The sequence below is a fragment of the Electrophorus electricus genome, chromosome 2 (genome assembly GCF_013358815.1).
Source record: "Electrophorus electricus isolate fEleEle1 chromosome 2, fEleEle1.pri, whole genome shotgun sequence".
Taxonomy (NCBI): domain Eukaryota; kingdom Metazoa; phylum Chordata; class Actinopteri; order Gymnotiformes; family Gymnotidae; genus Electrophorus; species Electrophorus electricus.
This window is the reverse complement of record NC_049536.1, coordinates 12785346-12809992: the sequence shown is the minus strand read 5'-3', so window position 1 is coordinate 12809992 and position 24647 is coordinate 12785346. Positions and strand designations below refer to the sequence as shown.

General features: G+C 40.6%; 1 protein-coding gene across 2 annotated transcripts in view; it reads right to left on the bottom strand.

Annotated features, from left to right (window-relative positions):
• The window catches only part of chrm2a (cholinergic receptor, muscarinic 2a), a 76261-nt gene that overhangs the window by 32440 nt on the left and 19174 nt on the right, over positions 1-24647 (bottom strand). The window contains exons 1-2 of one of the 2 annotated variants that reach the window (XM_027004058.2): positions 8225-8290; positions 707-790 (exon numbers count right to left, since the gene is read on the bottom strand). The gene's annotated coding sequence lies outside the window, so the exon portion shown is untranslated. Of the gene's footprint in view, positions 1-706; positions 791-8224; positions 8349-24647 lie in introns of those variants that run through there. The other variant, XM_027004057.2, reaches the window with a different exon arrangement.

Here is a 24647-nt window from a genome sequence, read left to right as displayed (position 1 = left end):
GAGAATTAGAAAACCTCGGGAGCCTACCAGGTACAGCTTAAACTTAAAAAAGATTGTAATGCACAAAACATCAACCAATGACTCTCTCTCTCACACACAAATGCTTTCCCAAGCATTTCATTAAGTTGTACACATGGCGCATGTGAACAGAATTATTGAATATGCAGAATTTGCAGTGGCACAAGTCATTCTGTGACAGTTTTCTCACATTCTCATTGGCTGTTGCTCATCACTGATCTTGTTACCCATCACAGAGTTACTCGCATTACAAGATTTGATAAGATTTGATGCTGAAAATATCAAACATTTGAAATATTGTATGGTCTGCTACAACTCACAGAGTGGGAATATCGTATCACTGGACCATTCACACTACATTAGTGTCGTGGTGGAAGGTTTTGTTACCAAGTCCAAAAATTCATCTTCAACAGCAAAATGAAGTTAAAGTTGTGTAGTCTGCACCCAGCATTAATGTGATATGTCTACTGAACACTTTTGACTATGATTGAATTTTAAGACAAACTGTGTTTAGTCTTTGTGGGTGGAGCGTCAGCTCCAAATTCGAAAAAGAAGCTATCAGGTTTAGGGATGGCCAGTGGGATGGCCAATCAAATTTTAGTGGTGGCTCTTGCCACTCCAGACCACTCCTGGAATCCACCCCTGCTGGCAGCCTAAATTCTGAAACAAGACAATGACCTGCCCTTACCTTTTGTACAAGAGCTTGCAGTGACCTCACACGAACTGTGTGGAGACAGAACCTTTTCTAATATGCTGTGTCTGTCCAAGTGTGCTGCAAATAAACAGAGCTCAGCATAAAAAACACATCATGTATGAGCCTGTCCTGTCTTGACCTCTTTGTGCCCAAACACATATGCAGACACACACACACACGCACACACACACACGCACACACACACACACACACACACACACACACACACACACACACACACACACACACACACACACACACACACACACACACACACACACAAACACACACACACACACACTCTCTCTCTCTCACTCACTGCTTGCAGCAGAACTGAGTATCAGTTCATTTTGCACTTTATATTGGCTGCCTTAGTATTCCATTACCAAACCTAAATCCCCATTTTCATTTTTGCGGACATGGAGTATGTTTTTAATAAGTCTTTTTTTCCTTCAGAATAAAAAAAAAATATGCTTCTGAAAAACTCCAGGGTCAGAAACAGATACTTCTGCCTTCCTGCTTTTCACTTTCCAAATGTTATTGTCGCATATATTATAATATGAAAGAAATATCTGATGGATCTGAAAATTTTCATGATTTTTATGTCATGAACTTTTATATAATTTTTTAAAAAAGATTTTGTGTGTCAGTTCTTTTTTTAATCTATCCAACAGGGAACACATTTACCATATCAAAAATATGTTCTTATAGCCTGAATACCATTTTTAATACATGCCCAGCTCTGTTTAGGAATGTGCAGACTATAGCCATTAAGAACAGCAGCATACTTTGTGTTGCTGCTCACCTTTTTCTATACAAAAGTCAGGGACTCCGGAACCTGTGAGTAATGCTTTTTTTTCTTTATTGGAATGATTAGCATCTGATTTTTCAGACATGGATTAATTCTACTTTTGAAATAAATAGTACCGAGAGGGTATTATCACTGGATAGTCTTTTGTTTAGGCTTAATCTGGGTCTGGGAAGATGAGACTAGATGTGTTACTTCAGCAAGCCAAAGATGATATAGGTTATACCAGTAGTGGACTTGTATGATGCATCCATCTTCAGGAACATCTCTAAGATACTTGGAATCAAGGTATTACTTGTTTCTTCCATCTGGCAGCAGGGGGAAGCACTCTGTTAAAGCCAGAAGAGCTGCTATTTGCCCTCTACCTCTTTCTGCAGGTGACAGGGAGCAGAAACAGACGGCATGGAAGAAACTAGCTGTAATTTGTAATTATCTAGGGGGCTATAATGTTATGCCCTCAGTCTAATGTGGCAGTAGTGGTATGATTTAAACCCACTATCAGGCTTGTCACTTAAATTATGCTCAAAGCGGATACGCTCTGGTAGAGAGGAAAAAGGAGACAAGCAGGGGCATCTCTGATTTAAATGCTTTGTTGCTCATCTGTTCTCACACAATCAACCACAATGCAGTAAAATGAAAAACCCTCATTTAGCCATCCTTGATGGAGCTGTTTTAGTTATTTGCTCACTTATGCAAGTACACCCACAACCACACACTATTACCTTAAATGTACAAGGAACTATGAAAGTTAGTGAGGAAGAAAAGTCTCCAGGAAATCAGGATTTGGAGCTGTTCTTTGGGCCATATGGCTTATTTTGCATTTTAAATTGTTATGCCAATATTCATGTTATAAGATTTTTTTCATGAAATGGAAATCTGTATTAACATAAAAATTAGAATGTAATTCACAATGCCTAAGCATAATTGCATTAATGGAAAAGTTCATGTTTTTTTCACATTTGATCTAAACTCATGTAGACCGATGTGCAGGCACCCCAGTTTTTGTTTCAATTACTTGAATGATTTGTTAAAATGAATTAAAATAACTGCCACTCCCATTGGAGTATATTAAAGATATTGTAAACACACACACACACCTCAGCTGATACAGACACAAATGTTCCTCACAGTGACTTCATTGACATTCATGTCCATGTCAAGGCTGTCAAGTAGGCTAAAGCGTCTAGCTGTTTTTATTGCCTTTGCATGGTTGAATCATACAAATGTATTCATCTGCCCGAATGATAGCTGGACATACTGTACCAAGCTAAATAGGCTTGGTGGAGTTGAACAATAACAGTTACCAAATAGCTTCATAATTTTGGTCAAGAACAATGCTAAAATTGAGCTTGACTATCTATTGTCACGGAACGCTTCCCTTGCCACTGGTCACATGGTACGGCCCGCTGCGTGCAGTGGAAGTCACGTCGTATCGTTTGTAACCACGCCCCTATGATGGCACACACCTGCACCTGGTTTAATGTTGTATGTCTGTGTATTTAAACCCCTGTTGGTGTGTGCATCAGTGTTGGTCCTTGCTTGTTCGTGTTTTCTAGTCCTACGTGTATTCATGTTAAGCGTATATGTTTGTGTTGCTGTCATTAGTGTTCCTGCCAGTGTTATGTGTTTTCATGTTAACCGTTTACGCTATGTGTAAGTGCCGTCATCATAAACGTTATGTGTCAATAAACATTATGTGTCAATAAACGTCTGTCAAAGTCGAGGGAGTCTGTGCATCCTGCTCCACGCCCTGCAGTATTTGGGCCGTTACAGAATGACCAACCACCACAGGACGCCAACTCCTTTGACGGGAAACGGAGTTCCTACAGTGATGTAACTAAGGACATCCCAAGTTGCTGCCAGGATCCCTGGACATTGGGGAGAGGACCGCAACGGGTGTTTGTGGCTGGAACACTCCCTGGAATTTTTTTGGGGGGGGCTACAGCTCCAAGCCAGGACCGCGGAGAGCCGAGGGGCTCCACATAGACCAGGGTGAAGGTGGTTTGGTGGAGCAGGCTAGGTCTCTGGCTAGCGATGGAAAGGCTCAAGTTCTTCTTCTTCTACAGACACACCAGGAATACTGCAAGGGTCTGCCCAAAGCCCAGGAGGTGGACTGCCTCTGGGGAGCTCCTAGAGCGGTTGTCAAAAGGAGGACCATTAGGGGGAGTAGCACGTTCAGAGCCAGGGCAGACATGCACCCCTGCATGTCCAGTGGGGCCAAGAACACGCCTCCAGTGCCTGTGCTGCTAGTGGGAGCTGCGTTACTGCACCGTGTGTGTGTGTGTAGGTGCATCTGTTTTTGTGTATCTGCACCTTTTGTGTGTCTATAGGCACATCGTCATGTTGTGTGGAACTTACCGGACTGCCCTGAGAGAGGCATGGACTCTGCCTTTCACCCTCCTACTAAGAGGTCTCCCATATTGGTGGTACCTAGACCACCTTGTGTTGGGTGGGCACCAGGCATTGCCATGCTATTCCTATGTATGTGTACACGGTGGCCTGGGGTTCGCTCTCCCAGAGTTGGATGCATCAGGAGCCGCGCCCCTTGGGAGGGGGTTCTGTCATGGAAGTCACATCGTATTGTTTGTAACCACACCTCCATGATGGCACACACCTGCACCTGGTTTAATGTTGTGTGTCTGTGTATTTAAACCCCTGTTGGTGTGTGTATCAGTGTTGGTCATTGTTCGTGTTGCTAGTCCTACGTGTTAAACGTATATGTTTGTGTTGCTATCGATAGTGTTCCTGCCAGTGTTACGTGTATTCATGTTAACTGTGAGTACCGTCATGTTAACTGTGAGTACCGTCGTCATAAATGTTATATGTCAGTAAACATCTGTCAAAGGCGAGGGAATCTGTGCGTCCTGCTCTATGAAAGTTAGAAAATCTGATAGTTAACATTTCTCAAAATATGGACAGATTTGTTCTTGAAACATGTGTATAGCACCTAAGTGCACGGAATGGTTCAACCAGAAATTTGTAATAAAAACTGGGTTGTTATGTTGAAACTTTACTTGTTAACCAAGTGCTGCCCAAAAATCCCTAAAATAAGTGATATAAGTAATAATCCACTTCAGTTGAAACTGTAAAATATCACTTCAGACAAATAAATGATATATTTACAAGAAAACAGCAAAAAACGTGCTTCAGTAACCTACAGTTACGTGGTACTACCAATACTGAGACAGACCTATATTGCACAGACACTGTGAAAGACAATTAAAAAGGAAGAACAATAAGAGGAGGGGTGGGGAGGAAAGAGAGAGAGAAGAGTGGTAGATCAGCAAGAGGCTGAACAGACTAGCGTGTGTCCCTCTCTCCCTGTGCACCTTTCCCCCCCAGTAAAACTGCTGTATTTTCCCCTACATCCTTTAGCCCCTGGACATGAGTAATATAACACACCCAGAGTCAACTTCAGTGAATGCATCATTATTGCTTTACAGTGAGAAAGGTGTGTATAAAAGAGATGGGTGTATGTGTAGTAGATTTGCCCATGTGACTGACAGTCATGGATATACTACAAAAGGTGAGCTTTTTCATTTGTATGAGCCTTGTTCCTCAAGCAGAAATGTTTTTGACTCTTCTTCCATGCTGACACTTCACTGGTGTCAGAAGTGGGATGCAGCTGCCGGACTGAAAGAGATTGAGTGGTTCATCAACAAACTTGAAGACACCCGGATGGAGAAGATGGTGAGGAGAGCAGTGCGGCAAGCATCGTCACGAGGCTCAGAAGTTGAGCCCAGTTTGGAAGAGAGACCGTGCTCATCTGTCTTCCGTGCAACAGTGAGGTCATCTGGGAACTATGCAAGTGGCCATCTGGCATCATGGCTGGACGGCAGCCGCCACTATAAGGCAGCTATGTTTGGCACAAAGCGCTGTAGGTGCTAGTCAGCGTACCACCAGCAACATGACAACCTAACGGTATTGACCGTAGCCCTCTAGTGATGTTTTGGGTAGGTGGCAGCAGCGATATTGGTCAGGTGGCTGAGACAGAGCCTACAGGCAGTGCAGATAGTTCCTCCTCAGCTCCTCCAGAAGCTATGCATTCAGGAAGTGTTCCAGTGCTGGCTCTTCTTGTGCACCCTCATTAAACACTAGGTATGCCGTGCCAAACCATCTTGCTGCTGAGCTATCACAACTATCCCTGCTTTCCCTTTAGCTTATCATGGAACAGCCTCTCACCCATAATGACACTGGCACCTTCCTGAAATGTCAGTGGAGGATGATGGTAAATGCAATTGGTCATTATGTTGTTCTGGTGGCAGATCCACAAGCACCAGTAGTGCTTTTCCCCCCAGCAGCAAACACCACTGAGTTATGCTGATGCCACCATCTAATCATGATGACAGGTAACCACTTTCAAGATTGTGGAGTATTGTTATCTGGTGACCTTGCCATTGTAGCATGGTAGGCGGATGCGTGCTGTCTCCGTCGTTGCCATACACCATACTGGCCTCATCTTTCCTAGCCTCATGATACTGTTTCATTAGCCATCTTACCCAGCCTGCTACCTTGCTATCGCTTGCTATTGCCTTTTATTAAGCAAAGGGTCTTTACAAAGACATACAGCAACAAGCAGAAGAATGGAACTGAACTAATGAGGATTATTGGAGGGGAGTATAACTAAATGAAAGTAGCATAATGAAAATGACAACACTCTAATACACTGATAAGTCTTGAGGTCTCTGTTTCTTGATTCCTCCTATAGTTTTTTCTAAGAGTCTCAAGTTCTTAGAAAAAAAATGGTGGATCTTGCTTGTAATTCTGATAAACACTGAGCTTTCCATGGTCTTTTTCTAATTAGCTAGTTTCATGCAAAATAAATGCCACCTTTATTCATAGAACAGCACCATAACTAAGACATGCACACACACATGAACACGCATACACACACACACACACACACACACACACACACACACACACACACACACACACACACACACACACACACACACACCATTAAGAAGTAAGCAGATGATTTATTTAAAAGGCAAAAAATGTCCATGTATGTATGCAGTGTAAAAGCTGTCTACTGTTGTAAGAACGTCAGTTATGCCAGCCTGGTTCTCTGGTCTTGGATACTATAATGTGCATCAGTTACTGTTTCTTATCAGAACAGACACAACCAAAAAATATCTCCAGGACGTCTGTATCACCAGTCTCATGTTTTTATTAAACATGTAGTTGAGGTTTCCATGATTTAGGGAGGAGGACGTGACCTTTAACTTACCATTTGCCAATGAGTGATTAGAAGGTTTTGTGAGAATATGTGAATCTTAATTTGCAATTCCTTAGGCTATTTTAACCCTTATATCTCCTCTTATTATATACAATCATGGAATATATTTCTATCCTCTATACTTACAATTAAATAAACATTTTAGTGGTTCTCTTGATACAATGGAAGAGTCAGCTGAAACACAAGATGTGCCACTCTTATGTGTATATGTGAGTGTTTGTGTGTGTTTTGGGCATGTGTGTACATGCGCATGCCTGCTCTGATCTCTGTAGGCTTGTTTTGGCTTTAGTGTAGAGATGAATTATAGATGTGTGTAAACGACAACACGTCACTCTGTATCCTGCCTCAGGGGCGCACTCACATCCTTATAAGCAGGAAATGGATTTGGAGGGCTGTGTCACCCACAAGGTCCCTGATTAGAAAGCAATAGAGGAAAGAGAAAGGGACAAATCTGGGCTTTCTATATCTGCCCTACTACAGAGAGAAATGAAGCTGATCATGGAGACAGGCAACCATCCATCAGCCTACACTCTCTAGTTTCTGAGGACCATGCCTATGCACACACATACTCCCTCTCTTTCTCTCACAGACTCAGACACAAAATGATGCCTCAGCTCTATCAGATGAGGACATTTCATATTCACAGCTGACGGGACTTCCCTACCTCTTCACCTTTTTCTCTCTGCCACTTGTTCTCTTCTTTCTCTCTGCATGTCTTTCTTTCTGTAGAGCCTTGTATGTTCAACTCCACCTCTGCGCTGCTTTTTTTTGCATGGGGTGTGTGTGTTTTATGAAAAGCTGTTCCACGTTGCTTCCATTCATGTATCAGAAATGGATAATAATAAGAATAGAGACTTTGGGGAGAGAGCTGTACTTGCACTTTTTTGTCGTGTTTAAATGAAACAACAAGGGAGTCTGCATAATGCTGAGTCTCTAGGAAAACAACAAAATGGAATGCATGTGATAATATAAGTGAGCACATGATAAAAATAAGAGTATTTATGAACATCAATGTGTGTGTGTGTGTGTGTGTGTGTGTGTGTGTGTGTGTGTGTGTGTGTGTGTGTGTGTGTGCGTGTGTGAGAGAGGGAGAGAGAGAGAGAGTGACACAGAGAGAGAGAGAGAGAGAGAGAGAGAGAGAGAGAGAAAGGGAATATAGAAGACGTTTAAGCTTGATTGATTCTGAAGCAGCCAAGCACAACATTCCATTGTGAATAGTGTTCAAAAAAGTATATTAGTTGGAGAAAAGAGACCCAGCCTCCAAAGTGCATCATGGAACAGACCACTTATACTGATATTACTAGCTTAACTTCCTTATAATGTATTTTATAGTGTGAATCAGTTTGAACTTCGACTTCAGTTATTTATTACATTTCTTAGTAACTTCCTTTCTCAGCATTCTTCATCCACTTACACTGTTAGTTAAGTTACACATCTATTGATCTGATCTCTCCATCCTCACCTAGAAATCCAGTTTTCTGCTGATATGCTCTGGCCTCTTTTAGAGCTGTGCTGTGCTGTGTGGACTCTGCCCAGTATTATGAGAATTCTCCTGGGCAGGGAAGCAGGACGTCAACAGAATATGTCTGCAGGCAGAAAGAGAGAGTGAGTCAGACAGACAGGTAGAAAAACAGACAGGCAGACAGACAGAGAAAGGTTATTTTAGTTTTATTACTTATCATGTGCAGATAGACATATACACTCATATACCCAGGTATATGACAGGTAGATACAGAATATAGCAGACATACATTTCCATATTAGCCCTAAGGCTGAACTCGTGCTGAGGCTGCTGTGCTATTGACTCTAGTAAATGAGATCTTTTATGACAAGGAAGGTTAGTGTCAAATTAACATCAGCTTCATTCTCCTTAGAGAGTTCAATCATTGATCTGCACTTACCCAGGGAAACATTGCCCTTGTTCAAGGGGCCATGGAGAGTGTATTAACTCAGTGAGTGTGTCAAAAGGCAGTTGTGAATGATTGTGTCTGTGTGTGTGTTGTGTGTGGATCCTAAAAAAGCAGAGTTTTCAGCTGGGTATTTGCATATTTGGACATGCCTTGCTGCCAGTTGCAGTGCTGTGCCATACCACTGCTGCTCCTTTCTGCCCTTTCTTCCTTTTTTACGGCACAATAAAGGGTGTCTCATCCCCAGGGAGACGGCATTGTTGGCTTTGCTGCCCATTTGTTTCCTTGATTTGTCTCTTCTACATCTTTCCTCATTCTTCCACCATTTCTACCATTTTCTGTGCCTGGCTGTCTCTCTTCTCTGAATCCTCAGACTGCTCCTGATGACCCCTCGCAGGTCAAATATCTCCACAATCACAGGAATCAAATTTTCTTTGAAAGTGTGAGGCCAAAACAAACAAACAACAACAACAACAAAAAAACGTTTTCTTTGGGTACTGAAGTTAAACTATGGGTTAGTAATACATACAGTAATGCAAGATTCAGTGGAAATCTCTGAAAAAATAGCAGTAGTAATATACGTGTGGGTGTGTGTGTGTTTGTGTGTCTGTGTGTGTGTGTGTGTGTGTGTTTGTGTGTGTGTGCATGCACATATGTTTCGTAAATGTTTTTGTATGCACAAAATGTATTATGGAGTACTGTGAGAAAAAGCCAGGCTCTTTGATCATTAGTGTTCATGAGCTCCATTATCAGAACTATAGGCAGCATTATAATGAATCACATACGAATGGTTCCTGCTGTTTACATACATAGACACACATAAGCACGTGCATGGATACAGTTCTCTTTTGACTTCCCCCACATATTCTCTCTCCTGAAAGACAAGCATTATAGCAAGATAACTGAGCATCTTGTCTTTACTGCAGGACTAGCATCCTTTTCAGGCGCACACTGCTAATGTCACTCCACAGACATTTGCCTCTGCCTCTCTAAGCAGGAATATTCCTGACAAAAAAAAAATTAGAGTACAGTTATTATATCAAAGATTTCTGTGTGTGAATCTTGAATTCCTTTGATTTTGATTGTAAAAAATCAGGTGTATGTGTAAGGTAGAGGTAATGGGTGTTGATCTAAGCATCTTTAACATTTGTATCACGTTATCCATTAATGCAAAAGTTGGCCTCCCATTACCACACAGTGACCCAAATCTTGAGCTGATGTAATGAAGTGTAACAGAATGGACAAAAAAACTCTCATTCAATCTAACATCTCCTTGGTTCTACAGCCTAGATTCTACAAACTGGCATAGTAAATGTAGACTTATTGCTCTTGAGGTCTACAAACTGGCATAATAAATGTAGACTGACTGCTCTTGGTGTCTGCAAACTCACATAGTAAATGTAGATTTACCGCTCTTGAGGCTTGTAATTACCGCATTTGTATTGCGGATTGCATTTGTGTTTGAGTTCAGGGCAAAGCACAACATTTTTTGAGTTCAATAACATAAGCTGTGGTGAAGGATATCTGGCCTGAGAGGCTATATTTGAAATGGTTGTATTTAGTTTAATTTATTTATTTAATTAAAGAGGGGTGGTATTTTTCACTTAAACCTGAACCCCTCAGGTATTTGAATATCTTCTAATTTGAACTGTTGCTTCTGCCTTCTGTGTTCTTCAAATAGCAGTTGCCCTCAGGGTCAGAAGTGAATTTCCCTTCCTTTGAAATGATCGTTGGAGCAGTATCAGGCTGAATTAGTCTACACAGGGAGTCAGGGCTCAGAGTCTGACAGTAATGAGCCATATTCTCACTCCCTTTATTCTAAGTAAAGACTTGAATGTCAGTATCGACATTATGTTGGTGTCAGCTAATGTGCCTAACTGCAAAAAAATATTGATATTTTTGTGCTTTTAGAATTTCAACCAATATGTAGAATGGGTATTTAGAGTGGACATGTTTTGAAAACAGGTCAGAAGCAAAGACATAAATATCCATATGGCTTTCCATTTTCACTGTGTGGATACAAAAATGCATACTAAAATAAGAGGCACTCACCACACTATTTTAATTCTTTAGCTCTTCTGGCTATTTAAGATGTTCAATTTATTGTGTCACCTCATGTAATGCTTAAACAGATTATACACACAGGAATGCCTAATTAGAAGTTGTTAGGGCATCAGAATGTTGATAGTATTACGTTATACAGGGTGGAATGGCTGCAATGAGAAATAACAGCAGTATGAGACTTGCCTCCTTGAGAACATTCCTTGTGTCCACATTCTAACTTTTAATTGTATTGCGGGTCAAACGACTGCTTTGGTAGACTGAGCAATGCCAAATTTAGTGCCGGCACACACAAAGGCTTATACACAAGAAGTGCTTGTATCTTGACATTTAGAACCTAATTAAAGGAGTGAAGGGAATGATCCTGCAGAGGTCACCAACTCATTACAACCAAGAAGTGTCTCTCTATTTTATGTTCTTTCTCTGTTCTTTTTCTTCTCTCTCTTTTACACACCCACCCACACACTCTCTCTCTCTTTCTCTCTTTCTCTCCAGGGTGTCCAAATGCCAAATGAATGATGCTAACACTTCGCCAAGACAATGTGATTTTTCATAAATAAACCAGTTTCAATCAAACAGATTGAGCCTTGTTTTCTAACACTTTTCTTTATTCATGCGAAAAATATGTAAGTGTACTAATGAGAAGAAAAATTCTCTTTAAATTGTACCAAATCCATTGGTGACATTTTGAAACCATGTCAGACATGGATAGAATTCATAGACAAGAGTCTGTTTTCACCTCCTTTGAGGTCTCTGTCCTTGAGATTTCTTTTGCTCTTTCAGCAAGAGTCTATGTGCCTGAAGGTAAGTCCTGAAGGTGAGCTTTAAACATTTTCAAACATTATCAGCCATGTTAATGCAGCACACCTCTCTCTGATCTCACATATCCTGACATTCCTCATACTTAGCAGTGTATTAAGAATGAGATGGTAACCAAGAATGAGATGGTAACCTTCAGTTCAATGAGACAACTGTTGCTCCATTACAGAGCATGCAGTCTCCACATAGTGCATAGGATATTGTTTCATAGAGATACAACCTTTTAATATTAACATATTTAAATTTTAAATAACAGCAAAACAAATGGTACACTACTTTGACTGATCTACATTATGATACGTCATTATGAACTATAAGTACTGAATTAAATGTTTCTATGTATGAAACTAGCTGCTGACATTGAAATAGAAATCATCTTGAAGATCTGACTTCGCTATATCACCAGTGTTGCTGTTTTGGTTTTTTTTGGTTTGATGTTAGGTTTGAGAATAAAAACACCACTGTTTGTAAATACAAATGTTGCTGCTTACTTTTATTATTCTTTGTTGATATATTTATTTTACTTGTTTTTATACTTTGCTTTGCAACAATTATGTTAGAATGAACCTGTAAAGTAAGTTTTCATTCACTTACTGAAAAGACCTGTTTGTTTTGCAGTTTGTTTTATACATCTTGCATTAAATTTTGAACTTTGGATCGTTTAAATTTATCATTTAAAGTTTCCGAGTATAGCATCTTCACACTAGATGCCTAATCTTTCTGGAACATAGAACTGTTAGCACTGTGTTAGTCTATCTGCTCAGTCTGGAAAGCCATTCTCTCTTTTGGATGGGTCCTCAACAAGCACTAAAGTATTAAGCACAACGTTCCTCTATTGTTTATAAAACAGCATACATTTAATGTTTAAAAAGGAAAAAAAGAACTTTAAAAATGCATGATTAATGTATATGTTTCCTTATTGTTATTCCCTTATTGCAAAGTCATCGCTATCACTTTGTCCTCATTAGTAAACAAATCATTTTAGATGATTAGATTACACAAAGGCTACAGACATTCATGTGAATATGAAGAGGACTGACACAATTTCACTGTCCTGTTGTCATAGTTCCCATGGTAACAGTACCATGTGGTCTGTTTTGTTTTTGTTTGTATTTATTTTTATTTTTTTTGTATTGTGCTCACCTGTGTCTTTCCCTTTCTTTTATTGTGTTATGTAGCTTTTTTTTGCATGCAAACAATCTGCAAAGTTACGAAGCCCAAAGTACATCCCAAAGGGAGTAACTCTCCCACCGAAACTACTTTTCTAAGCTACCTGAAATGCCTCATTGGAACTTCAGTCTTTTTCATTTGTTACAAGACAACTCAATCCTGTAACACAGTTTTTAATGACTGCCTACTAGCAGGCTTTGCTAGAACAGGATGGGTGAGCTGAGAGCACAGGCTCATCGGGACAGTTCTGTTAATTCATGTTCTTGTACACTGGGTTCATGGATCTTTACTCAGACCTGGGTAAAGCTACAAATATAGTTCGCTATAGTATGCACTTGTGTCCTGCCTTTCATTGTTATAAAGATAGATTACAGGCATCTGTTAGGAAAGGATCATTGGGTTAGGAACAGACTCATAATTCACATTGGTGCCAGGGGTGGGGTCATGGCCATCAAAGGTATTTAATGTGCTTCAAGATGGTTTCTGGATGTCAGTCTGTTGTTCTTTTGCCATTTTCTGGATTTGCTGGACAGCAGGAACCCCAAGCTCTTTTATTCATTCCCTGGTTATGTGAAATCAACCTTTGTCATTTATGACCAACCCTTATTAAAAAACCTCATCAACTAACTACAAACTGTGCAGACTAGCTGTGAGAGTCGAGTGGGAGCTTGGACATTGGGGACTGGAGGTTGGAGAATGTCACCTTTCAGTGACTCAGTACTCCTTGATGTTCTCCCAATTTTAGTATACTTATACACCCACATATTATAAGATGCACACTCAAATTCTTGAAACCATGCAAACATAGTACTTGATTTCTAGATGGGCGAGATAACATTATATTGGTTAGTTGGTAAGTGGCTTGGATGGCCTTGGATGCCTATTAACATCTCTGTTGTATAATATATTGCAATGTGACCTAAGTTTCACAAATGCATGCTAGAGGTTCAAAAACACAAAATGGAAAAAATGGAAATTACAGTCATCCGTCCACCTCTGCGATGTTAAGGGTGCAGGACCCCTGCAAAATACAGGAGAACATCTGACTGTCAAAGTGAAAATGTTTCGAAACCGATTCTAGTTTATGCTATCCTTTATAGTCACCCAATATGTATGTACTAAATCTTAATGTAGTCAAAGGCAGGTGCTACTTAACTCTCCTAGACAGCCAAATGGAAGGTGGGTGATTTAGGAGAGGCAGACCAATGAAATGACAGATAGCACGTGATACGTCAGACTCAACACTGCATGTGTGCAGGTTTTGAAATTTGAGCTATTCTTCCATTCATGCAGAGAGTGATGTTTTAGAGAATCTAGGTGCTATCTCTCACAACCGTGCTATTGCCTGCCTTTTTAAGCCTACCACTCTAGCGTTAAGGAGCTCTAAATGACAGCCATTAAATCTGCTACAGCAGCTTCTTTAGGTACCTGTCTGCTCGTCTGATGTGTACTTGGAGTGAAGTAACCTTGCGTTTGCTGCTGGTTGTTGTGTAGCACTTGTCCTCACCTGCGTTTCCATCAGGATATCAATGAGAAGAACATGTCACTGTGAACTCCTCAATCTTGCCCGACTCACAGAAATCAATAGCACTTTCCCGTCTAGCATGCACCTCTCTCTCTCTCTTGCTCTCTCTTTTGCTCTCTCTCTCACAAACACACACACTTCACTTTTAGTGAGCTCCAGGGATCCATGTTTCAATTGATCCAAGGAGAATCCTGAGCAAAAATGCTCTCTAGAACAGTAAAGGAGAGAAATACAGGAAGAAAAAGGACTAACCTTGCTCTAGAGCCTACTGGCTCAGATCAATATCAGAGTTCAGTCACACTGGAGAAAACTAAAGACATGCACAAACACAGGCAGAGGCTTGCACACAGGCATACACATCCTACACTGTGCGAATATCTGGCCTGTTTAACTGTTTCCACTTAACCTTAAAGTCGAGCCTAAGCTCATCTCTAACCCAAGCATAAGAGTGCACAGAAAACACAGATACATTCTGCTAGAGTTGGCATCCTAGTGCTTGTAATGCACACACACATACGCATACCCACAGCAAAAAAATACATTTAAGTTTCATTTAATGACCATTAGAAGATATGGCTCTGCTCTCATGTTAGTTCTTATGTTAATGTGACAGTTGTGGAGCATGACTACATATAGTCATGCAGACAATTTCAAGTCAGTTTGTATTATCAGTAACAATGAATCCTGACAAAGATGTCTTGGTGCAGTTTTACTATAGAATTCGCAAGCAGTAATTTGATTAGTGGATTTCTCATGAATGGCAGAAAAAGGCCTGACTGACAGCAACAATTATCACCTTGTCATGCCTAAGTGGTCGTTTGATTTGCTAATATAAAACATCTGACCTGAATTTGAAATATTTTGTTTTTTAATTCAAAATTGGAAGGCTACCCCAGTTCAGTTGTATAAAAGGCAACAGCAAAGTTGATACTATACAGAAATAGCCCTGCTTCAAATCTTCCTTTCACTGTATTTAATCTTCTGCCCATGTCTCCAAGTAATTATGTGGATTGGAATTGCCAAAATTCAATATGTATTTAAAGGACCTTTCAGGTAAAAATTAGAAATCTGAAAGAATGATAATGAATTTCTCATTAGTTACTAGCATTAGTTACTATTATGATTTCAGGAAATCCATTTTCTGTCCAGTAAATCTAAACCACGATGTGTAAATGATGGAGTATTGACAGATGCTCCTCCCAGGAGTACTCACACCCGTAGTTCATTTTCCCCCAGTGACTTGTTTTTTTCTGTGCCACATTGCACATTTTCTACTTTAATTAACCCCTCATAGTGTTTGCCCCTTAATACTTGTCAGTGTGTTGTTTGACATAATGATTCATTCTCTAGTTATAACATTTTACAGGATCCAGCTTAAATTTACTGTACTTTGTATTCACTTCATCAAATCCCACGTGGCTCATGTTAGATGGTTAGTTTTAATGACTATCTGGCATGTACCACAAGATCCATTTATTGCAAGTGCAGCAGCAACGCAGCCCATACTGCATTCATGCTACTACACATTTATATACTGCACACATTCATCTAGTTTCCATCCATCTCCAGGCCAAACCATATATCAATGCATCCATCAGAGCTAGACCAAAAACCAAGTTCAAGGCTAGCCTTAGGACAACACAAGAGTAAGACTAAGATTCGGAATATATTGCATGGAAAGCAAGTTTTAGTGGTGATAAACGCTGTTTATGAGAAGTACTCCTCTACTCCTGTAGCTCCCCTGGAAGAACAGGTACAAGGTGCTGACAGTACCAAGCTTGGATTTGCAGGGAGCATGTGCACTGTTATACTGATAAATATGTAAATCACTGGAGAACATTGTCTGCCATATGCTGAAAATGTAAGAGTATTGAGACCAAGAGTAAGACTCAGGAGAGTACCATGCTTTTACGGTATTGACCACTTTATTCTTATGGACCATATGGTTTCTTATCTTTGTGGCATCTGAGGGGATATCTTAAGAAGATAACAGAAAAATGGAAGGTTGTCATGCAGGCAGTGAGATAAAAATTCATTTGAACTATTTGGTTAATTATACTTTTACAGTAAGGTGTTTTGTATGAAATACATTTGTCCTTGTATTTCTGTGTATATACTATTTCTTCACCGTGTGTGTGTGTGTGTGTGTGTGTGTGTGTGTGTGTGTGTGTGTGTGTATTTCGTGTGTGTTTTAACTGTTTTGCAGTTAACCTTTTGAAGGGCAGTGCTTTTAGGCTCTTTCCACGTCCTGATACATATTCTTTACACATACGTATTCTTCAAACAGCCAACCAACTGTGTTCCCTTCTGTTTTTCCAAACCTCATTTTCCAGCATATATTAGACATAAACCCCTGTTGCCCTATTCCTCATCCATAAAACACACGCTCACCCCTGCGCTCTGGATGTAACACGCATATCTAGCGAGCCAATCAGATCTGATGAGAGAGGGGAGAGGATCTCTCCCCATTTCTCACGGACATCTGTGCCAGAGTGACTGCTCCTGAGTGACAGAGAGAGAGCTGCCCCTTTCTGTCCCAGCGCTTGTCTTTCTCCCCTCGCCCCCTCCTGTCTGGTGGCACTAACAGGCCTCAATCCCAGACTCTCAAGTTTAAATATAATAATAATTGAGAGCCACAGCCAGAGGTCGCAGTATAGCAGTAATGTCCTAACGGTCTCTGAAACACAGTATGCCTATTGACGCTGCCCTCTTAACAAGGAGGAGAATGCGTTCTTCATCCTCGCCACATGCTCGCTTATCCAACCACGGCTGTTTAAATGTGTACCAAAGAAAAGAGGGAAAGGAAAGGAAGCCAGGTGTTTTGGCTCAAGTGTAAAGGGAATGGGGAGTTTGAGAAGAGGGAGTGGGCTTAAAGGCTGCTGGTGGTGTGCCTGTTTTGTATATTGAGCGTAGACTGAGATTGCTGCTCCTGATAAGGCCTGTTTATCTGCAGCTCACTGTGAGCACTAATTACAAACAGGGGGAGCAGAGAGGAAGCAGGACACTGCTCAACATCGCTAATGCGTCTCAGATCTAATGTGGCTGGCTTAGAGGATCTCTGAGGACCAGGTGGACTGAATGGAAACTGAAGAGAAGGCGAAAGCAGGGAACCGCACAGTTTTAGGCTCAGATAGATCAGATCAGCCCTGCTGGAGCAGAGCCTAATGGGCTTTCTCCCAGAGGCAATAATGGTTTCACCAGTCTAATCACAAACCTCATTAAGCTCAACAGAGGCACACATAGCCTTATATGCCCACACACAAGTATGCAAAGCACACAAGCACAATGACTGTTTAGAGCTTGATGCTGATCATAATTAAAAGGCTCTAATGATCTCTATGATAACGTTGTTTAGTTTGGATGCATTAGTGTTATAGCATGTCAAGCCCATGCTAGACATATGTGGCCAGACATATTTTCTTTCTTTAACTCTTTCTTTAAGTGATATGTATGTGTGCATTTTTGTAATTATTTCTGTATGTGTGTGTCGATGTGTTTCCATTATTGTGATTTTTTTGGACACTTGACACTTTGACACCTCTTTTTACTAATTGGATCCTGAAATCTACCAAACCTATGCTTCCCATACACAGAAATAAGCAACAAATTACAAATTAGTGCATATATTAACACTATATTTGTTGGATCATACAGATATGGTTTTCTTTGCCACTGTAAATGCTCCAAGGAGAATATATTGCTACGGAGCTCTCCAAATGGAGAACTGTAATAGAGAATAGACGGTTGGGTAAACTAAGACTCCCATGGCATGAGATATCACAGCGGCAGTACTTGTCCACTGGCTAATTAATCCAATAGTGGGGCACTAACAAAACACACTCAGCAGTGTCATAGCAAATATTAGGTATGTAGCGCTGTTTCAGGGCCTACTATGGGTCATGTGAATAGGCTTGCAGTATTATCTTCTTGAGTAGAGTGTGTGTGTGTGTGTGTGTGTGTGTGTGTGTGTGTGTGTGTGTGTGTGTGTGTGTGTGTGTGCGTGTGTGTGTGTGTGAACAGTACAAAGCAGTAAAGCAGGTGGTTGTGTCTTAAAGGAACTGCTATCCATCATATTTATATCCTCATGAATCACACTGAGCGTTTATTAATAAAGCTTCACATGTGCCTCAGTGTTCTACACCACTCATGCAGTCAGAGAGACAGGGAGAAGAAGATGGTTATGTTGTAAACTGCAGAGAGGAAATAGCACTGCAGATTTAGATTTTTTATTGGGGGGGGCTTGGTATGAAAAACATATCCTGCTGCTTGAGGTATATGGACTTTGCGTTTCTATTTGGAACCACATTCTGCTGTGAGGTTTCATGTGTTTTGTCACGGAGATTTTATCATACCTTTCCCCCTTCCTCTTGGAGAGCACTGCAGCACCTATGAGATAAGCCGGTTCCGCTTTGAGTTAAATCAGGTGGAGGTTTGAGTTAAATCAGGTGGAGGTTTGAGTTAAAGCACGTTCATCTCTGAATGATGGCCTGCTCAGCCTCGAGTTTTAGCTTGTTGACTTGAGGCTGTGTTCAGTTATACTGTCACTAAATCCTTTTACCATGGAGCTGATCGTGTGGAAGTCAGCATAGCTGACTTGATAATAAACCCAGCAGTATAAGCAGAGCGCAGCTGATCTAGCAGTGTGTAAAAATCTCCACACTAATCCCCTATTTCAGAAGCTGATTTAAAAGCTTGCACTTGGAGGATAAATATAATCTAATAATGGGAATTGGATTTGCAATCATTCAAAATAAAATTTATTAAAAACATGTGTTTTTGCCAGCCTGGCCTGGATCCTCTGGGCTTACAGTTCTGCAGCCTGTTTAACTATAGAGGGTGATAGATCATTACATTGTCTAGGTCCTGCTGTACTCCCCTCTGTGTGCTTCAATTGCTGTTAGTGTGTTTAAGGGGTGAAAGCACAGAATACGCTAGACTAGCTTTTTTTGGCACTCAGTATTGTATGCGCTCAATAACACAGCCTGAGCTCTCTGTTCACAGCTTAACTACATGGTGGTCTCTATTCCCTACCTTTAGACATACAGTGTTTAATCTGATAGGTCAAACCTGTGATTCTGTAGGATCTCAGTGTTCCACAGCTTGAGGAAGTGTAGTGCTGTGCTCTGTAAAATATACTACGGTTGAACAGGAATAAGTTTTAGTAGCATGGAGATCATGTTCTCCTCGTCTTTCTCTGTCCTATTTCATCCACAACAAAGTGCCTCCCCCACACACACCCCCTGCGCCTCTGTGGGAAGCCGCAGCTAAATGAATGACTTATCAGCAGAAGTTATTATGTATGGCAGTGCTCTGCAGTGGAGGTAATGGGTCCCTAGTGTCACGTGTAACAGGTATGGGGGTGGAACTGTGTCAAGGGAGTTGGGGGTTCATTAATCAACAGGAAGCAAACAACAGGGAATTTCCCTATTTTGGGGACATTCTGCCTCTCAGAATACGGAGTGAAAGCAGGATCATTAATTTAACACTTTGTACATAGGAGACGTGCAGCCACACAGTGCGCACAGGGAAGAAGGTTAAGAGTGGAGGTGTTATTTTAGCAGTTTTAATGTGTAAAAACTACACTGTTAATGTGCATCCTTTAAAAGCAACAATCTTTTTCTTGTGATGCTTAGGCACTGCAAGTCTCTGCTGAATCTCGGTTAAGACATTGATGTTGTGACACCTAGGCTGTGTGCTGTGGTTGACATTCACATTGTCAAACAACTTTCAGCTTTTTACCCCATAAATCTGCAACAGTACTGTGTGTGTGTGTGTGTGCTTGTGTGTGTGTGTGTGTGTGTGTGTGTGTGTGTGGGGGGGGGGGGGTGTTCATATTTATATCTTGAGAGTATTGTGTAGGATTGTGTGTTCTGGGTTTGCAGTGTGTTGATCTCCCTTAAGTGCTGTTTAAATCCCCATCAGCTCTAACCACTCCTCCCAGCCTTCCAATAGAAACACCCAAGAGGGAGGGACCATAATACAATTCTCTCATACTGAGTGTCCCTCAACTCTGTTTGCAGAGATGATGCCTTCCCTGTGTGTGGGCTGTACGCTCGCATTCAATCTCTCTCTCTCTGTCTCTCTATAATGGCAAATTTAACCATCTCAGATTCTGATGCTTAAATAAGCCATTACACTGGTTTGAAGACCCATCCATAAATCTAAGTCTAAATACACAGGTATCCTTTACCCTGTCTCACTCATGTTCTCTGGTTTTCTCATACTCTCTCCTTCACATTGTCTGTCTCTGGTGTGTGTCAGAGAGGCCAGCCCTCCCATAATGTGCTCTGCCTGGACCACACTCATGTGTGGCTAACATGGCTTAATGCAGATATACAACAGAAAGTCTGCAGTGGTGGGTGGCTACTGGCGCCAGCTCTGGCTCCCTGTAGAATGTGTGTGTGTGTGTGTGTGTGTGTGTGTGTGTGTGTGTGAGTGCCCACATGTGTGTACATGCATGTTTTATGTTGTAATTTGTCTTGGACGAAAAGACATAAATATTATTTTAGAAAAAAATATCTAATTACCAACAACTCAACCAGTCTAAAAACCTGATCATCAGGGTCATGTGCGACTTAGTGACCTGCAGCAAAGGGTTATTAAATTAAATTATTCAAATGTTGACCTGCTCAGGGATTGTTTTCATAAATGTTATGGCTCTCAGTATAAGTACTGAGTGTCATCCTCAGTGTGTACATTCAGGGAGTGTGCAGATGTGTACTGATACTGCACAGGAAAGGATAGCAGGAATGATTAGTTTCTGTATTTGTGTGTGTCTCTATGTTTGTATGTATGTATGTGTATGTGTCTCTCTGTGTGTATGTATGTTTGTGTCTCAGCACTTCTCTCTGTGTGTGTTTGTGTCTCAGCACTAAATGAGTTAACACAAATATAGAGATGACCAAGACTTGTAATGCCCTGCTTCTGAGATGATTCATTAGGTGAAAGACAGACAGACACACACACACACACACACACACACACACACACACACACACACACTTAAATGTGATGCCTTTGTGACTATGGGAATAAACAAAAGGTACAGCACTTATGTCTGAATGTTAAACAGTGCTTACCTTGCTGTCTTCTACTCCAGCTGAATGTTAACACAAAGTATGTGAACGATGACTGTGTACAGATGGAACAAAATCCCCATACACACTGGCCTGTGCACTGAAGCATGGTGTTAATGAAAAGGAGAGACAGCAGGATTAGAGCTCTTCTCTACATCATTATCAGGGTTGTATGAGTTTATTTAGGTTTTACCACAGCTGAACAGAACCTCCACAGTCCTACTACTGAAAATGGCTTCTAGTCAATCTAAGTCAATCTTTCTAATGCCATATGAATTTATTCGAACACCCATACCCCTATATCTGCACAGGCTGTAAAAAAACAATGATCAATTCAACAAAACTAACAAGTATCACACACTTGATTCAAAGCAGACATATCACATGATATGTAAGGAATGTCAAGTTGTAGTGAGTCAAGGTGACTGGTATAATTGTGAGGATGTTTCAGGAAGAGCTGAAGGGTTTTACTTTAATTCTCGAGTGGTGGAAAATTCCTTATAATTTCAATTTCTACAGGCGATTCACACCTATGATGTCATGAAACTCTTTAGATCACATGACAGTTACTGACGTCCAGAGGTGTAAATTAGTTTTTAAAGTGCCAAGGTACAGATATTGGATTGACACTGGGGTCACAAACTCACTCCCCATCCTCATAACTAGCTGTTTCAGCGTGACATAGATGGTGTCTAACCAATCGTCTTCTCTTCTCATGATGATGCTATTTAGTCTGCTGTTGCTTTTGAAAGAATGTCCATTAGATGCAACTAGACTAAACCAATTTATTGGTCTTTAGACACTAGTAGGCTGGTTAGTCATGACCAGAGGACTCATGACTCTATGCATTTCTTAATTCATTGCACACACATCTTCTGTCTTGTCCACTCATTTATTTCTTTTTTTGTATGTGGTCTTTTGAGTGCATGGCTTTCTGTCTTGTGTTGTTGAGTTTGAAATGTAAAATTTGTAGGGGAGTTTTTCTTATACTCCAGCTACATCGTGATGATGGTTACTTCTGCATCGCATCTTCCTTCTGCTTGTTCATGCACTGTTTCGTCTGGACTTTACTGTTTTGACAAAGGTCCAGCCTGAGTAGCCACAAGCTGTCAAAGCTTCTCTGAAATGTTTGTACTTATCTTTGACCTCAGTGCTGGTTGGCACCTGAGGGATGGTGGTGTGGTTTGAATCACTTGCAGCTTGTTTTTCAGAGGAATGTAAGTAGACAGATAGCAAATACTGATCAGTAAGAGTGAGTTTCTTCAGTATCTAAGTTAACAAAATGGTCTTTTTGTTGTTATGAACATTGTCCTGTGTAAACCTGGTATATTTGGCTTCTTAGTTTTGAGTTTATTGTACCTATTGGACTTTGCCTGTGACTTAGGTGTCATCCAAAAATCTGGACCAAATGTCAAGTCTTACTCTCTGGAAGGTATTTAGGGCTCGTTTTTCTACATGGAGGAAGTAGATCACATTATGTGGATGACACTTGCATCAACTTCATAGTCCACAAGAAACAAACCTTACCTGAACATATCAACTCAGTTAATGCTAGATCATTCAGTAATCTTGATGTCTGAATATCTTCATAGTCCATGTGAAATAACAATAAAGCCATTACATTGCTTACCACTAAAATCATTGAAGAATTTGTTTATACAACTTAGAATATTAGCTAGACCAATATTTTATAATTAAAATGATCAAACAGTCAGAACTACACTGCACCTCAAATGCAGGTTTTATAGTTTAGCAGCTTTTTTAGACATCTTCCATCTGTGTATTTTACCAGCTTTTGTATTTCATCTCCTGTAATGAATGAATACAGGAAAATACCTTGCTTTGCAAGTTCAGATGTTTGCAACATCTCTTTTATTACAAGATTCTGATGCCTTGACAAACTGGACCTAAACTTATAGTACATAATCTTCAGCAGGTGCGAACATGTTTCTGTTGCTGTGATAAATTATTGTTTAGTGTATCATTATTAATGTTGTAAAATCAGTGCAGAAGTACAAGTGTTTGACATGGTGATGTGCAGATGTGGTTTTGTAGTGCCAATGGGCAGATCAGTGTGTCCGCTGCATGAACACCCTAATCAAGATATGAGTTTCAAGGCCAAATGAACAAGATGATGCTGCTGTCACACTAGGCCCTGGGCAGTAGAGCAGGAAAGATGGGCTTTTCAAGCTTTTCCAGCCAGATGCACAGTATGATGTTCTGAAATAGTTCATCTGATTGAAAACGGTTCTACTTTAAAATGTGACTTTTCCTATGGAGCCCAGCAATGCAGTGTTTTTTCCTACCGAAGACAAGTATTGGTATGATGTCAACTCATTATGCAATTGTATGTTTTCTAGTTTCTATGTATATTGTATATCACATATTTTTGAATTTCTATAGTACAGCATTCCAACAGGTGTTGATGGACATACCCAAAGGTATAAATGCCATATTTCAAACAGAAATACACTTAGTCAGTGTCAAAGACAGTTCCACTATCCAAATAATAATGTCCCTGGGATAGCCACAGCAGGACTTGATTGAAACTTAGTCCCTGCTCCTGCTTGCAGTAATTTTTGAATAAGAATAAAGGTGAACAGAGGATATGTCCTGCTATCATCTGTCCATTACCATCAGAGGAAATCTCAGTTGTCACTAGAACAGCTGTTTGTGTGCGTGCATGCATGTGCATATATGTGTGTGTGTGTGTGTGTGTGTGTGTGTGTGTGTGTGTGTGTGTGCATTGCTATTGGTCACCCCAGAGGAGCTGTGCATGTGTGTGTTAGAGAGTGTTAGAGAGGTTAGAGCTAGGGTCTGGGGAATGCTCTGGGAGACATAATTAAATCAACAATGAAATATTTCCGGGGAGGAGTCCTTTAAAATTTAATTTTCTTCTACAATCCATTCCCCAGCAGGGGAGATCCCAGAAAGGAGCAGGGACAGAAATCTGGGTCAAACAGAGGTTAGGTACTGAAACTGCCAACCCTCCACACTCAGGCTAGTACAAAGAAATATGTTTATTTCAATGGGAAGCTCAACAATTATTAAAGGTACTCAGTCTAAGAAATCTACACTATAGTAATTAATTCTTATTGTTTTCATATTGTCCACGTCTTACCACTCAACCACTGTCTCTCAAATACATTTTCCTGAATAAATCCAATTTATGCTTCTCATTATAGATAACTGCTTTACCATTCAGCGACAGTAGTGTGTCACAAATGATACCTGCCCTGTCAAATGCCTTTGATCTTCAAGTCTTCTATGTGTAGCAGAAAGCCAGTGGTACACTGCTGTCAGTACCAATCAGCTGGCACAGCATGG